General features: G+C 44.6%; 1 protein-coding gene across 1 annotated transcript in view; it reads right to left on the reverse strand.

Moving 5' to 3' along the window:
- The window catches only part of ALX4 (ALX homeobox 4), a 64,966-nt gene that overhangs the window by 38,646 nt on the left and 8,823 nt on the right, over window positions 1-17,497 (reverse strand). The window lies entirely within an intron of this gene.

Here is a 17,497-nt window from a genome sequence, read left to right on the forward strand (position 1 = left end):
CCTAAACTATGGCCCGGACCCAGCAAAGCACTTAAGCAGGTGCGTAGCTCTGCTGATTTCAGTGTGATTACTCGTGTTTAAAGTTAAGCATGTGTTTAAGTGCTTTGCTGGATCACGGCCCTGGTGAGCATCTTGGGGCTGCAAAACTGATCGAACAGTCTCCCAAGATAGGTTTCCATGAGGTTTCTGGTGCTTCCCAGAAACAACACAATAGAGATGATTTGGAGACTCAGAATCACTTAGATCCAGATCTCAAACAAACCCAAGGGTCTAGAGGTGTTTGGATCTGGGGCACAGATGTAGTTTGACTTCTATTTTTGGTGGGGGCAGCTCTAGTCAGGTCAATAAGGTCATGCGTGGTGTGTGTGTGTGTGTGTGTGTGTGCGTGCGCAAATTCCATGCCTGCCTGCATCTTGCAATTTGAGGAGGCAATACCCCCTCTCCCCTCCAAACTACACTCATGATCTGGGGTACTAGTTCAGATCCATTTCTAGCCAAGACCAGCACTTCTTTGGGGAATCTGGCACTTTTGTTATCAGCTGGAAATTGGAAATCGAGAGTCATCTGAAAATGAAAGAAAAAAAAAAGTTGGCTGAACTTTGAAGCACAAAACAGCTTACTTTTGAATTTTGGGCTGCTGTTTGGGCCAGGTACTTTACCCAAACCGTTTTGCCAGTTTTAAACAAGTGATCAGTAAAAAACATGTTCAGATGCAAAAAAATTATTTTCTCTTCCCACCTAGTTCCTTTACCAAACAGGCCTGCTCTTAGAAATAAGGCTAAAACTTACGTCCATTCTGACTGCCCATTACAGGTCTGGGAATTACTAATGTCCCTACAGGCATAAAACATTTGTAAATATACTGGAGAGAAATTTGGATTCTGGGAGCCAAATCCTGCAAAGGTTCATGGACACAATGGGGTAGGGGTTGAAAAAGAAGCCAACATCAGCAAGACAGGATTCTCTGGCCCTAAAGAATATTATATGGCACTGAGGCATCTATTGTCTAGAGAATGTTGTCAACCCCTTCAGTCCACTGGTACCCTCCTGCATTAAATGTGACATACACAGACACAGAGGTCTGTGTGACAAAGGAAGCTTTTATCTTAGGGCTTGTCTACACTAACAGCGCTGCAACTGCAACCTTTGCAGATGTGCCGCTGTAGTGCTTAGTGAAGACGCTACCTACGCCGATGGGAGGGCTTCTCCTGTCTGTGTAGGTACCCCACCTCCCTGATAGGCAGTAGCTATGTTGATTGGAGAAGCCCTACACTGCTGTCTATGCTAGAAGTTAGGTCGGTATAACTGCATTGCTTAGGGGACTGGTAGTTGTACCAACACAAGTTTGTAGCACAGACCAGGGCTTAGTGTGGTCTTGAACTCCTCATGAAATATATTCCTGTACCTAGAACAGGGGTCGGCAATGTTCGGCACACGGCTCGCCAGGGTAAGCACCCTAGCGGGCCGGGCCAGTTTATTTACCTGCTGACGTGCCAGGTTCGGCCGATCGCGGCCCCCACTGGCCACGGTTCGCCGTCCCAGGCCAATGGGGGCGGCGGGAAGCTGCGGCCAGCACATCCCGCGGCCTGCGCCGCTTCCCGCCGCCCCCATTGGCCCGGGACGGTGAACCGCGGCGAGTGGGGGCCGCGATCGGCCGAACCTGCCACGTCAGCAGGTAAATAAACTGGTCCAGTCCACTAGGGTGCTTACCCTGGCGAGCCGTGTGCCGAACGTTGCCGACCCCTGACCTAGAACATAACATCTTACTGAACTGATGTCAATGTGATATGGTCTTCTTAATGTAAATCACTGAATAGATGTCCCCTCAACGAGAAAGAAAGAAAGAAAGAAAGAAATGGTCTGAGTCTGACCTGCCTGGAAACTCCCGGTGCCCCTTACACAGTCTAAACAAATATTTATTTAAATTACTCAAAATGCCCCAGTCTTTTATATGTATCCCAGAAGAGCGCCATAAAACATCTACAAACAGGACTCCATTAACCTCTGCTGCCCTGAGTTAGAGGAGCATATTTCAACTGCAGTTAAATTGAAGTTTAATAAACTCTTGGCCTCTGTTGGCTCCCTCCACAGACCCCTTCCCCCTCTGTCTTTCCTCCATGAGTTATTACATTGGCATTCAGTATGAACAGCAGCTGCCAATATGGGGGACTCATTAGTGCTGCTCTTGCTTCTGATCTGACTGGTAAAGCACCTAACAGTGTTCAATCAATCACAGCTCTAAACGGCTGCTACAATCTCACACCTCTTATTTTTTCAGTGGGGGAGGTGATTGAGTGGCCCCTTCTGGCCTTAATCTCTATGACTCTATGTGAGTCCCCAAAGTTGGATTGTCCTTTTGACTGAAGAAGGTTAGATGCAACTCTCTGTCACCACAACGGCTCCTCAATGGGCAAAGAGGAGGTGTTCACCCCCAAAGGTCAGAACTCATCCCAGTGGCCCAGAGAATTTGGGACCAAGCTGGGTCTTGAACTTGATGAGAGAAGGCCTCCATCTACTGACACAACCACCATGAGCTTATGAAGATGTTTGAAAATACTGAAGGTTTCACCAGTTTTAACACAGCTGTTTTATTCATTTGAACACATACATGCAAAGCTCATTGTTCTCCCCTTTAACAGGCTCTTGCTATCCAATCAGGGAGTGGAAACACTACCACATGATTTGGGCAACCAATGACACACCACAATTGCCCAAGAGTCAAAACACATTGTTCACAAACAATCCAAAGGGTGAACATGATTCACAGAAATGATATGGCAAATGCTTACAAATAACAAAGCCATTCACAGAAACTGGGATCAGTTTGCAAACAACTTCTTAGCTAGAAAGGGAGCTAAATTCATAAAGAATATTCTAAATCTATAGCTTAGCCAGATCCCATCACAATTAACCAACCTGGCTCAGGGTTGATCTGTTTTAATTGTATATAGCGAGGCACAGAGAAAATGTTAAAAACGCCATTGGATAATTTTGAGCTACCAAAACATTGAGACAATTGCACTCTGTTTGTGGAACTGTAAAGGAGATGATGAATTATTCAATGGATAAATTGCTCATCTGAAATCATTCACTAGTTCTTTTCACTGCAGCACATGAAATAGTGAATTTTATTTCACTTAAAATGTCAATAGTTCCTGCAATAATTTTAATTGTCACAAACAAACAAATAAAACTAAGATTACGTGAGTCCAACAGAATTTTTCTCTTTGTTTTTTCTACATCACTGTTTTGGCTTTGTTGTCACAATCATCTGTTTCTGTCAGGTTTTTCAGTATTTCATCCCTTACTATTCTAACTTCCTAAAGGCTTGATTCTGCACTAGTGACTTCAATGGGAGTATGGTCATTGACTTTAATGGGACCTGGATCTGGGTCAAGATTTTTATACAGTAAACATACAGTGGAAAAAAATAGTATGTGATCATGCAATTAAAAACTGGATCATAATGCACATGCACATGCTGAATGAAGGTTCTGCAGACAATTTCCTAACTTTCTTTGCAACCTTAATAAAATTCTTTTAACATAGGAAATTACACATAAACACCTAAATTTTAAAAAAGCAAATGGAACCCCCCTGCCCCAAATATTCCATCATGTGGCATCATTTTCACACCCACATTGGTCATCAGTAGGGTTGGAAATGTTAGATCAACCACACAGACTTCTGCCACTTGAGCTAACAGAGTAGTTGATAGCAGTAGTAAGTTGTCCTCCTCTATGTGGACCAGCACTAGAGGGGGATAGCAGACTTTGCCAGGGGCTTCACAGATATTTGCTGACAGCAGAAGAATGCTGACACTTAGGAATCTTGGGTGCCATTTCAGGCTCTGGAGGAAAGCGTGCTCTAGTGCAGGGGTTCCAAAACTTGGGAAGTGGCGCGGGCCAGGCCACCACTTCCCACAGCTCCCATTGGCCAAGAACGGTGAACTGTGACCACTGGGAGCTGCGAGCTGCCTTACCTGCAGATGCTCAGGTAATCAAAGTGTCTCGTGGCCCACCAGGGGCTTACCCTGAACAAGCCGCAGACCAAGTTTGGGATCCCCTGTTCTAGTGGGAACAGATTCTTCTGCCTGTTTCCCCCAAGCATGGGCCCTTCTGCCCCATTCCCTCCAAACTGTCCCTGTCCTGATCCTATCTCTTCCTCACCCCTGACACCTCATCTCACTCTCCTCACTTAGCCAGTCCCAGTCTCCATACCTCAGGCTTCTCATCTCAGTCCCAGTCTCATTGCCCAGTTATGCTTCTTCAGTCAGGGAACAAGAAACAGGCTAATGCATCTAATTGCAGCTAACCTACACGGATCAGATTTCAAATATCAAATACATGCCTCATATACACTCTACAGTCCAAGGCAGAGCCGTCCCTTGAGCACAGCAAACCGGGGCAACTGCTCTGGGCCCCACGCTTTGGGGGACCCTGAGGGCCGGACCAATGGTCCCAGAAGTGATGGGTCAGTCACAGAAGTGACGGATTCGTTGCTTCTGCTCTGGGCTCTGCACCCCCCTTAGGGACCGCCCTGGCCCAAGGATTACTCACAAAAACTGCTCAGCAAATAATCTGAGATCAACAAATCTGCAAAAATCATAAGTTTCTCATAGACAATTCACAAACAGAAAAAAGGATAATTCACTCAGCTCTAGTCCTGGATAGTCAATTTAGTCCCTGGATCTTACAATCTGATCTATGTGGGAAGAACTTCGTTTGCATGCACAGAGTTCTATTGAATTCAGTAAAGCTCTGCATGGGCAAAAGGGTCTGTACATATGAAGCAGATTTCATGACCAGGATTATAGTTCTTAAATTATGCCTCTTCTAGTCAGAGTGCAAGTGGAGGAAAAATAGCCGGGAGAATTTAATGGAACATGTGAGTCAGAGCAGGTATATGTAAATAGTGTGTGCATGGGAAGGGTAAAAATCAGTGGTCATAAAAAATTAAATTGCACCAACATTTGTTAAAGACATATATCCAAAAGGTACTTCTGTCAGATATGAAATTCTGAAACAAGTAACCAAGCTCTCCCAGCCCCCGCCAATTTCCTTCCGCTCAGTTCTTTAGTGATGGGCCTATCTGCAGGGGCCTGGAAAGAATGAAATTAAGGAAGAAGAACAGATAAACAATTCAGGTTCCAGTGCCTGGAGAATCATGGAATTCACCACAGGGAATACAAGGGAGGGAAGAAATTTGCTTAGGATTGCCAGAGACTCTGACTCCCAAACGGTCCCAGACTCCAGGATCAGTGGAATGATGGAAAGGAAAGTTGTTGTGTCTGGGGTTTTGTTTTGTTTTTTTCCAATAGGATTCCTGCTTCACTGTCTCCTCAGTTTTCTAGCTCACTTTGTATTTGGGTCAGAATTGTGCAGGCTCCCTAAAAAGGCAGAAAAGTGTAAGAGATTTTCCTCATCAAGTTTTTTTGAGGCAGCCCATTTTGTTTGTGCCACCACAGGCATCTCAGGAGAATAGATCTAGTCAGAAATGAATAATGATTTTCCTTCAGTGGAAACAGTTAGGCCATCTCCCACTGAGCCTGTATATTTCAGAAAGTTGGGACTTCAGAACTACAGCTTCAGTCCAGGGGGACACGGTGGAAGCACTGCCCCAGGTGCAACGGGTAAAGCTGGAATGGAGGAAGCATCATCTTTGTGTCTTTGCAAAGCACATGGTCTGAGCTAAACAGTTAAGTGACAGCAATGAGAAAATCCTGCATGTGGAAACCTAGGTCTCTGTGACAGTCTAGGAGGATGGTCTAATGTTTCCAACAGGAGAATGGGAGTTTGAAGGTCTAGTTTCTTTGCTAAGTGACTCTGTGCCTCAGTTTCCCCTCTGTAAAATGGGGATGATAATACTTGCCTTCCTCATTAGGTGCAGGGAAGTTGTGGGGCTCAGATGCTACAATAAGAAGTGAGACAGATAATAGGATTAAATAGTAACTGTTCACTTTGATAGTCTCCAATGAAGGACAAGAGAAATGTTCAAAGTATTAGAAAATAATGCAGGCAGATAGCAAGCTTCAAGGGGATGGGAATGGGCCCAGAGCCTCATAGGTATTTAGGCTCCTAACGTCCAGTGAAGACAATGGACCTTTGAGGATCTGGGCCATGGTGTCTTTCACCTCTAGTCTGCTTGTGTGAATCCAGAGAGGGTCAGGTGACCAAAGTTACTACACCTCTACCCCAATATAACGCGACCCGATACAACATGAATTCGGATATAACGCGGTAAAGCAGCGCTCCGGAGGGGTGGGGCTGCGCGCTCCGGCAGATCAAAGCAAGTTCGATATAACGCGGTTTCACCTATAATGCAGTAAGATTTTTTGGCTCCCGAGGACAGCGTTATATCAGGGTAGAGGTATATCAACTGATGACAGTTCAGCAGCCAACATGAAGTGCATTTGGTGGATCTTTGGTTAGTTTCTAGTGGACAACCATTTACATCACAAAAACACCAGCACAACTACCACTAATTGTCTCCTTCCCTGCACAGACCCTAAGACTGAATGGGACGCAGAAATTAAACTCCCCTCTAACCCTTACGTCAGGTCTGAAGCACATAGGCAGGGGATATTTTATAGTCTTTGCTTGACCTGTTCTGTGGATAAAAGACTTCACTTTGTAGGGCTGTTAAATAGGCCAGTACTTTTCACAAGCACCAAACCAATATGTATACACACACGAGCTTTTTATAGGACCATAGTAATGTACACTATACAAGCCTTGGGACCCAAAATGCCCCTTCCTATGGATTTCCTAGTTTACGCAAAGAGATTGATTTACGGGGGTTGAGGTTGAATGACCTGTTTGCTGGGATTTGTTTTGATACAAGAAAAAATGATACTGAATGACAAGATAGAGGAAAGATGCAGCTGTTCCCCTTGTTCACCTGAATGGTTAGACAGTATTCAGGGTCTTGCAGGAGAAGTTGATACAACCCTCTTTGTTTACAAGGAATGAGCATAATGTTCTGTTTTCCTGAGCACAGTAGGAATCAAACAACAGAAGGCCATTTTTTGCTCCATATTCCAAACCTCTTTTTCCAGCCAGCACTTTACCCAAAAAGCTCTCTCTTAGGGTCACACTACAGGTGCTTCTCTGTCTGTCCTGGGCTTCCTTGTTGCCTTCTCTATCTGCTTCTGAGATGTTTCTGACTGCATCCATTCATACACACACAGCTCCACCAAAACAATACCCAACCCTCCCCAGCAAAACCCCTCCACTCTCATAGCCCAGCTCCTGACCCACCTTGCATATGGCCTGTGTATTGTCTAAGCTATTTTACTCCAGAATGAGTTTAATTCTTCTTACATTGATCCTGAACGATGGGCAGCTGTCACACCCACCAGCTTCAATGAGATTTCACCTAACTCCCAGCATAACCATGCCCTATCTTAACTGACCCATTGTGCCCAGTGAGTCCAAAACGGTGATGCTCTTTATGACCCCTCCCAAACAGAAAGAAAAAAAATTATTTACCAGTCACGAATGATCCAAGCTTAGCTATTCATTTAATTGGTTAGTTCTCATGCTGTTTCTTGGACAGTGCAGAGGCCAGCCAACACATTATGTACCTCCATGATATTCTGTCCTGAGCCAAATCTGGTGCATTAGGAGGTAGGATGCCTGTGAAGGACAGATATCTGTTGACGCCATCCAGCCATCCTGTTTTAGGTCTTCTGGTTGGCCGTTTCCATCCTGCTTTCATTAGGTTGAACTCAAAGATGATTCTCACAGGGAAATTGGTAGGGATTTAGCCCAGATGATCAAACCACCTTAAAAGAGCTTTGGGTGACTGAGAGAACAGCAAATGGATCTCTTTGTTCAACTTCAGTTTATACCATTTGATGTTTTCAGTTGTTCGGAGATGTTTCATCTGAATGGTATCCAACTTCTTTTCTATCTTGACAGTGAAGGGCCATGTTTCATAATTCATATAATTACATAATGTTTTTCTGTCTGAAAACACGTTCACATCACCAATCCAAACTGATTTTACTCTGTTCCAAGTCTCCTTGAAGTTCTTCTCTCCCTGCCCAATTTCCTTTCTACTGAGTAGAGCTCATCAAAAATTGTCTGTTGTAATGCTGGCTGACAGACAGAAACTGCCCATTCTGTTCTAATGGGGAACTCATTACGGTCACGTCTCTCCCAGCTTCAGCTTCCACAGCTACAGTCTCAGTTTTGGAGGGGTAGTCACACTGAAATTCTGTCCCCCTGGTACCTCCTCAGATGGTCCTTATGAATAATGTTGGGTTTAGGCCTGGGACTCAACTTTATCCTATAAATAATGTCATGTATTTAGGTCAGTACTGTAGAGGGTCTCTCTCAAGGTTTATCCAGCTGTGGGCTGCTACCCTTCTTTCACCTCGGGTTGTGAAACCAAACCAGATCCCTTCTTTCCTTATATGACCTTCCATCATAGAGGGTTTTTTTCATTTTTCCAGAGGCTATCAAATTTTTTCCAGCTAAGGTGTGGGCTTTTTCAGTTCTGGATTGTAGGGTTTCTACATAGTCCACATGGTTCAAATCTTTGTTCCACCTCAGGAACTCCATACAAAAAGTTTGCTGGGATCCTGAGCTCATGCCCAAACATGAAGAGTGCTGGGATACATTTTGTACTCTCATTGACTGCTGTTCTATAAGCCATCAAAAGGAATGGGCTATACTGGTTCCATTCCCTTTGATGCTGTTCTACAAAGGTAGTCCCAGAGTCCTATTGAACCTTTGCTCCATCCAATCAGATCGCAGGTATGCTGGGGTGTTGCAAGTTTTGTGGATCCCTAGACTCTCACATACCTGCTGAAACACTTTGAATTCAAAGTTTCTCCCTGGATCTGTGTGTAACTCACCTGGGACCCCAAATCTGGTGAAGAATTCATTCACTAGGACCCTTCCTACTGTCACAGCCTCTTGATTCCTTATTAGATAAGCTTCAGGCCATTTTGTAAAATAGTCCATGGCTACAAACTAATATGGATTGCCAGACTCTCTCAGGCAGAGGCCCAAGTACATCAACAGTAATGCACTCCCTCGGTGTCTCCATGAGATACTGCTGCCTAGAGATTCTCCCCGTCTTAAGGGGACCATTCTTTGCAAGACATGCATCACATTTCCTGTGCCAATTTTCTACATCCTGCCTGCATTTCATCCGGTAGAAATTCTTCCTTAGTTGGCAAAGGTTTTGCAACCCTAAAATGCCCAGCAGTTTTCAAATCATGACATAACCTCAAAACCTCCTTTTTCCAATATGGTACAACAAGGAGATACCTCTCAACAGTATTTATCATCTCCAGGGTTTTCCCATCTCCTATACAATATTTCATCTTTAAATTCCAAGCTTTCCCACTCGGAGCAGAAAGCTTGTATTGTGGAATTCTGAGGGGATACTATATTCCAAAGTGGCTGCATTTGCCAAATGATTTTCCAATCACACACTATCCTCATATTAGGATCGTCTCTTTGGGAAGCTTTTAGCTGGTCTGGAGTCCATTCCTGCAAACTCACATCCTTTGTTTCAGTGGCTGAACCAGGAACATTTGCACTTCTGCAAATTATGGGAAGAGAGGCGACAGACATCAGTTCCGGAGCACACTCATTCCTTTGGGCAGCCAACGCTGTGCTCTTCTACTTCGGGCAGTGTTTGTAATGAGCCTCCTAGTAAGCCCATCTGGACAAGTCATCAGCATTTCCATGCTGGTGCCCAGACCTGTATGTGACTATGGAAATCTCAGAGCTGCAGTTTTTCCAACCACTTGGCAAGTAGCCCCTCAGGATTCCTGAAACTAAAGAGCCGTTGCAGGGTTGCATGGTCTGTCCTGACCACAAACTTTCTGCCATACAAATAGTAGTGAAAATATTCTATAAATTTAACCAGTGCCAGGAGTTCTTTTCTGGTGGGGGAAAAATTTCTCTCTGGAGAATTTAGACTATTGCTGCAATAAACCACCACCCCCTCAAGTCCCTTGTGCTCTTGGGTCAATACTGCCCCCAAACTGTAAGCACTAACACCTGTGTCCAATATGAAAGGGGTTTTGAAACATGGGTAGGCTAAGACAGGAGCAGTCACAAAAGCCTTTTCAACTCTGAAAATGCTAAATCGCACACTGCTGACCACTGAAATGGTTCGCCTTTCTGATTCAACTTGCAGTGGTTTTGTAGTATTCGCAAAGCCACAAATAAACCTTCCATAACAGGAATAGAAACCTACACAACTGCGCATGTCTGCCAGTATCTGGGGGCCAGGCCAATTCTGTACAGCCTTGATTTTCTTTTTGGCACTGGAAGTTCTCCCCTCATTGACTGAGTGCCCAAGGTGGTAAGTTACCTCTTTTTGACACAGCTCACATTTGAGTTTCATCTTGGGAGCCTTAAGCTTATGGCAGACCATTTGTAAATGTATCAGTTCATGTTCATCAGGTATTAGCATGCACCAGGATATCATATCAGTATAGCAAATACGCATAGAGTGGTGTGTCATTCCATGCCCTTTCCATTAGCCTCTCAAATATGTCTGATACGCAGGCCAAAAGCCATCTCTTTAAATTGCCACAGGCCTTGCCCTGCTGTGAAAGCATTCTTTTCTCTGTCCTTTGGATCTTCTTCCACTTGCCAATACCCATTTCTAAGATCCAGTATGGAAAGCCAGATTGAACCTGATACAGCATCCAGCATACCATCTATTCATGGTAATGGATACGTGACTTTATTTCGTTTTCTATAGTACACATCGAATCTGATGCTGCCATCTTTTCTTCTTAACCAGAACTATGGGTGAAACTAAGGGCTGGTTGAAGGCTTAATTATGTTTTACAGATTTGTTTCCACAATGGCCTGTAAAGCCACTTCCCTCTTTGCTACTGGTAAATGGTGAGGTGGCTGTTTAATGGGTTAGTTTTCCCCAACATCAATCGGGTGCAGGACCAGTGCAGTGCAACCTACATCTTTGTTAGTTCAGAAGAACAACTCCTGATCCCAACCAGAACTCTTTTAGACTGTTCAACTGCTCCTCATTTAAATATACAACACTGCACTGGAACAAGTCCAGTAGAAACTCTGGGAGCTCACCTTCCCCACTTCCTCTTGTAGTTTTCTTTTGCATGTATTAGATCCACTAGTTTACATTTTGCAATAGTGGTTCCCTTTTTTTGTTTTTAAACTATTTGCTGCTTATCAGAAACATTCAGCAAATGATCAGGAATCTGTTTCTGATTCAGATCCACAAGAACTTTAGCAGATATAACCTAGATTCCCCTCCTGAGATCCTGGATCTCAAAGCAGGTTTATGTAGCTGATGTTATCGTTTCTGCCCCTGGAGGCAGGACAACTTGTTTACTGAAAACCAATTTCCTATAAGCCATGTGCTTCACCTGGGCTGCATCTTTAAAGGGAATTTCCACAGACTTAATTAGTAGGATGTCTTTTCTGGCATTTATTACACAGTTATTAGCCATAATGAAACCAAAACCAACATTAGCTCATCCACTGTCTTGGCTATCCAGACTTCTTGCCTGAATTCCAAAGGTTCAAAATACAATTTTGCCCGGTTTTGGACCAATGTCTTTGCTTCAGTCACTGTCTCCATTTGAGACTAATTACGTGGCTAAATTTTGGATCTCCTATTCCCTATCCTTTGTGACTGGTCTAATAACTATTATGTTTGAGCCAGTGTCCACTATTACTATTCAAATCACAGATCCTATCACACATTCAATAGGCAAACTCCCATTGTTGTTGTTTAAAAGCCCAGATATAAACCAAAACTATGGGGCTAATCCTTGTATCGCCAAGCTTTGCCCACTCAGTTTGGGTGCCTCCCCATTTCCTGAGCTGGGAGAGGAGGTTTCACTAGACATTTGTGATGCTCTGTCCTGACCTGCTTTATATTTATAACAATCCTTCATGTGGCCAGTTTTTTCACACTACCAGCATTTAACTGAACTGTTTCCCTTCATTTTTTCATTATTGTCAATTTCCCTTGTTTTACAAACCAAATGAATCATTTTTCTAATAATTCAAAAATGTAATAAACCAGATTAGAATACCCTTTTCCATCATACATACTAGATACAGAGCTGTACTTACAGGGCTCATGGCAGTCAGCTTCTATCTTCCTCATTAGCAGCTGTTTCTTCCTTTGGTGAACAGCTGCAAGAAAAGATTCAAGTTCTGTGACAAATTCCGAAGGCTTTCCGAGTGTCTTTGGCCTCCTTTGGTTGATCTGCAAATCCAGGTCCCACTGAGCATCTATAAACTGGTCCATTGCAAATTTATCCTGGAAAACCTGTCCTCACTGGTAAGTGGATATGCCAGGAACACAAGTCTCCTTAGGCCCGCTGCTATTTCAGATGTGGTCTTCTTCCCTCTCCTTCTAGCTCTTAGCTGAGCCCTGGCCAGCTCAGATTGACCACTGTCTCCAAATCAAATATCAAGGGCTTGTAGCAGGTCTGGATAACTCAGTGTCTTTTCTGGGGCTAAGTTCTTCAGCACTGTTGAAGCTGGATCACGCTAGCTGGCTGCTAGAAACCTTACTTTCTGTTCATCTTCACAGCCATTTATTTGATTTATGGCATTAAACGGAGCCAAATAAGCCTCCCAGGGAGTTTTCTCTTCAAAGACAGTGGGGTTTTGCACTACTTGAGCTGGGGCAATCTGACCTATCCCATCTGGGCTACAAATGGGAGAGAGAAGTGTTGTAAATGTCCTACCTTATCCAAATCCTCTGGCTGGCCCAATTCCTCATCCAGGTGTCTGCCTTCCATTGTGGTCTGTGACCCTTTGATTTCCTTCTGAAGGTGATTTTTCAGTTCCCTATGTCCTTGCTGCAGCTCATCAATGTTTGCAAGTTCCAATTTGGCCAAAGCAGTCCTAGTCTTCCTTATTTAATGGAAAACCTTCTGAGACATGGAAGTAAGGTAACTGGTCACCTCATTGATCCATCTTGCCATTCCAGACTGGGAATGTTGCACCTGGGCCTCCCATTGTCCCTAGACATTGTGTAGTTGCTACCCCAAGAATGATTTCATCTCTACTTGCAGGTCAATTTTCATTCCCTTCCTGGGAAACCTCCAGATATGATTTTATTTCCTTTTGTGAAGCTTCCAGCTTTTGATTTAGATCTTGATTTAATTCCTTCCAGTTTTGTTTTACTTCCTTTTGTCCATCTATGATTTCTGTGAGCATACTCATCATGTGTGCCATCTCAGGACATTAGGAATAACTGGCTCACAATTTTTCTCCTTGGAAACCGGATCCCAGCCTTAACAGCAGCTTAACCCTTTTGACATGAGCAGTTAGCCAATACTTGGGGTCTTGTGGATTGTGGGGAAGAGCAATTGATGATAGAACTAGGTGTTTTGTTGACTCAATCCTGTTTATTTACAAAGAAGTACATATAAAATCCTGTTTCCCTGAACTAAATGGGAGTCAAACAGAAGACAGTTTCCTTGGTCAATATTCCAAGCCTCTTTTTCTAGCCAGCACTCTACCCAAAAAACTCTCTCAGCTTTTCTCTCAGGGTCACACTACAGATGCTTCTCTGGCTCGTCTTGTCTTCCTCATTGCCTTTTCTGTTTGCTTTTGAGGTGTTTCTGACTGCATTTGCCCACACAGCTCCACAGCTGCATCAAAACAAAACCCAGCCCTCTGCATTCAGACCCCAATGAAGCCCCTCTGCCCACATCACAGAAAGTTCTGCTTGCCCCTTCTCACCACTCTGTTCCCAGCTCTCTCCATTTCTCTCTTTCTTTGCATCTCTCTCCCTCCACTCCCTTTCCACCTCATAGTTCTCCTCTCCTTCCCCAAATCTCTCTATGATAGAAAGAAGATCCTAGAAAGATCAAGGGCATTAGAACCATTCCTATTATAGCATCTCTTCTTAATTAACAGTTGAAATATGGATCTCCATTCACTAGAGCAGAGGCAAAAATTGTGAAGTGCAATAAACAATATTTTGAAGAAAATATAATATTCAAGTATAGCTAAACATCATTTGTTTAAAGATAGATAGTTTTCTTCCTTCATTATGTATACTGCCATTTAAAAGTCTGGAGCACCTGAAAAGCCAGTGACTGGTATAAATCACCATAACATTCTCCTTATTTAGATGAAATATTTCTGTTCATCTTTATGTAAATATTCTTAAATTGCAAAGATACTAGTCTTGCTGGGGAATGCCTCAGGTTGTTCCGAATTCTGAACTAATGTTCTTTCCTTTTTGAAAATACTTCTCTGGCTTTACATTTTCAAAAATGACTTGTGATTTTGGGTGCATTCATTTTTTGAATGCCCAACATGGGACATCTTAGAGACCTGATGTTCAGAATTTTCTGAAAGTCTGGGCCCTTTCAGGTGTCTCAAGCTGGACACCCAAAAACGGAGTCATCCATATTTACTACTCACTATTGAAAATTTAGGCCATTAATGTCTTTTGCAAAGTTAACTGGTTTAAGATATAGACAGGTCAGGGCACATGAAAACATCCAATCAGCTACAATTTAATACTTTGAATAAGGGTCTGCCAATCAAGAGACCTAGTTTCTATCCCTGATTCTGCCACCAACTCACAGTTCAGCCCTGGGCAAATCACTTTCCTTCTCTGTGCCTCAATTTCTACAATTGTAAAATGGGAATAATAATACTTTCCCATTTTTGCAATGCATTTAGAGCTCAATGGATGAAAGCCACTATAGAAGTGCAATGTTATTGACAAAATAATAAATGGCTTTAAAGATTTCAATATGTAATTGACAATAGAGCCAGATACTTGGACAACTAAGTGGCTAGGGATGTGGCTGGAGATCTCCTTAAGCACTAGACGTTGGCTGAGAGCCACCAAGACACCTCCTCCCTCTTACAAGGGAAACTCATCAAGGCTTTGCATGCGGGACTTGGAAAGGGAATAAATCTTTTAGATCTGAGGGACTGAAGTCTGCACATTAGCTCCCCTTAAACTCTGAGTGCATTAACTTGGGAGGTTAGAAACCAAAGCCAAAAAATCTCTTTTGATTCACAACTTGTTTTGAGCAGTCAGCCATAAAGCAGCCAGTGAATCACTCCCGCCAGTTAGTCATGCAACCACAGTGAACATACACTCCAAAAGGAGTACAAAATAAACAGCCTGCAGCCCCAGATAACACACACACAGAGCTCATTTGTGCTATCTGGCATCAATATATATTGTTAATGGGACTCCTACATCAAACCCTTAGTAAAAGACACATTTGTTAAGCATCTCCAAGTCTCTCTCCCCATCAGCTTCTTCATCTGTTTTGCAGCGTGTTGCTTTCAAAACAATTCAGACTAATAAACGTTTAAGACTCTGTTTTCCTCCTCCTCCTGCTGCTGGTAAAACCTTTGCAGAAAGAGGTGGATAAAGCAGAGTTCATGCCAATCAGCACAGGACAACTTGAAAATAAACAGCCCTAGTGAGAAAAGAAACCTTCCTGCCTAGAAAAGAAAGATACAAATAAAGGGGAGGTTGACACATCAGTGTTATAAACTGCTTGGTTCAGGAATCCTATAAAACTCTCAAGCCAGATCTACCGGCCAAGCCAAGAGAAGCAAAACGGGCTGGAAACAGACTCAAATAAATCATCTTGCGAAGACCCAGGAACACGCACAAGCCATACCTTCGACTCCTCCGCTGCTCGATTAGCTCACTGAGGAAATCCTACAGGTTTGTGTGCGCAGGGAGACTCCGCTACCTCCAGTGTCCGCTTAAACCTAAGTTTAGCCAAACTTCTTGGCGCACGCTCCCTCCCCTCCCTGGGAGGGTGCTGCTGGAGCCTTTGAATGGCAGATCTGGTGGCCCTATTATAAAAAAGAGAGGGCAATTGCCAAAGCAGCGTCAGCTGCACCTCGGGGAGCCCTAAGACGCGAAGCTGGCACAGAAAGCCGGCGTTATAAAACATGGGAAGAGGCCGCTTCTCAAAGGAGCCAGCTACGCTCGGAGGCGAGCCCACAGGCCGGCTGCTCGCTCGCGCTGAACATCTGCCTGCTGCGCTCCCTTGATTTCTTCCTCCTTTCCCCAGCCTGTTTCCCTTCCTCTGGGGTTGTCTCATTTCAGTGTTCGCCTCTTTCTCTTCTTCCTTCCTGTTCTTCGGGCCCGTCACTCCTGTTCCCTTCCTGGATTTTCTGGGGGGGGGGGGGGCGTCTCATTCCCCCCCCCCCCTTCAGGCGTTGCTTGTGTTTCATGCCGGGTTTCTTTCTGTCCGTTTTCTCCGTGCTAGGCTTGCTTTTCCCGTATCCCCCCTTGCTTTTCTTCTCGCCTTTCCTTCCTTCAGCTCGCTCTCTGATGTAGTCTTTAATGTCACTCCAGTTATGTATCTCCAAAACATATTTATTCCTGCAACCCACCCATCCCCCCTTGCTCTTTACCACTGAAGAGAGTCTGTAGATACCCGGAGTCTCTCTCAACCCTTTTATCTGGATGTGAGGACCCTTGTCAGGAGCAGAGCCCAGTTCAAAGCTTCGGAGGGGAGTGAAAGTTCAGGACCTGTAAAACCGGCCCCATTCAGCCCCGGCCTAGAGAAAGTCTGACTCTCTCCTGAGATCCACTTCGGCTCTGATCCCTATCAGTCACATCTGGAACCTGGGCTCCCCTCTGATCCTTATGCATCACATCTGGCTTCAGGGCAGTACGGCGGTGCAGGAAGGGGCTTTAGATGAGGGGAGATGGAGCGGGGAAGGAGATGGAGGCAGGATATATGTGCGTAATACTCTCTTCAGACAGTGCCAGACGCTGCCCTGATGACACAGCCGTAGTGGGTCCCTCCCTTTGTGTGTTCCCCCTCTACGACTTTCAATCTTTTATTGCTTGGGGGGATGCAGATTAAAGGAAGAAAAATTGTGTCTGGAACAAACTTCTCTCTGCATCTCCGGCTGCCTTTGGCCGACGCAACAGGCGGTCAGAATCACCTGAAGCAGGGGGGATATTAACTACGGAGGGGGCGGCACTGCTTTCTCCCCACTGGTCCCTCTTCAAACTCTTTCTCAGCTCTGATCCCTGTCCATCCCCCTTCCCAGGTAGCAGTGAGTCTAACCGACTCGTAGTCCCACTGCTGTCTAAAATGCTTCACGAAGAGAAGGGAGTGGGGTGAAAGAGGAGGAGGGGAGGAAGCTTATGTTCAGGGATAGGGAAGTATAAATGATACATTCCCCAGCGAAGGGTGACCACAAGTCCCCCAGGGGAGAGGCAAGAACACCCAGTACTTAGTCATGCCCCATTCTCTCTACCCCCTAGGCCCAGTGTGTTGCTTCGGTCTCTCGCCTCCAGATCGCTCAGAGCAACCCGCATCTCCCTTGTACCTTGCTGAATCCGGAGGATCTTTTACTTTCACTGAATTGGGACCCGCCCTGGAGTCGCGCTAGGGCACCAGAAGCTCTCTCTCTCTCTCTCTCTCTCTCTCACACACACACACACACACACACACACACACACACACACACACACACACACACACACACAAAGAGGGGGGGTGGGGAGG

This window comes from Malaclemys terrapin, chromosome 4 (genome assembly GCF_027887155.1).
Source record: "Malaclemys terrapin pileata isolate rMalTer1 chromosome 4, rMalTer1.hap1, whole genome shotgun sequence".
Taxonomy (NCBI): Eukaryota; Metazoa; Chordata; order Testudines; family Emydidae; genus Malaclemys; species Malaclemys terrapin.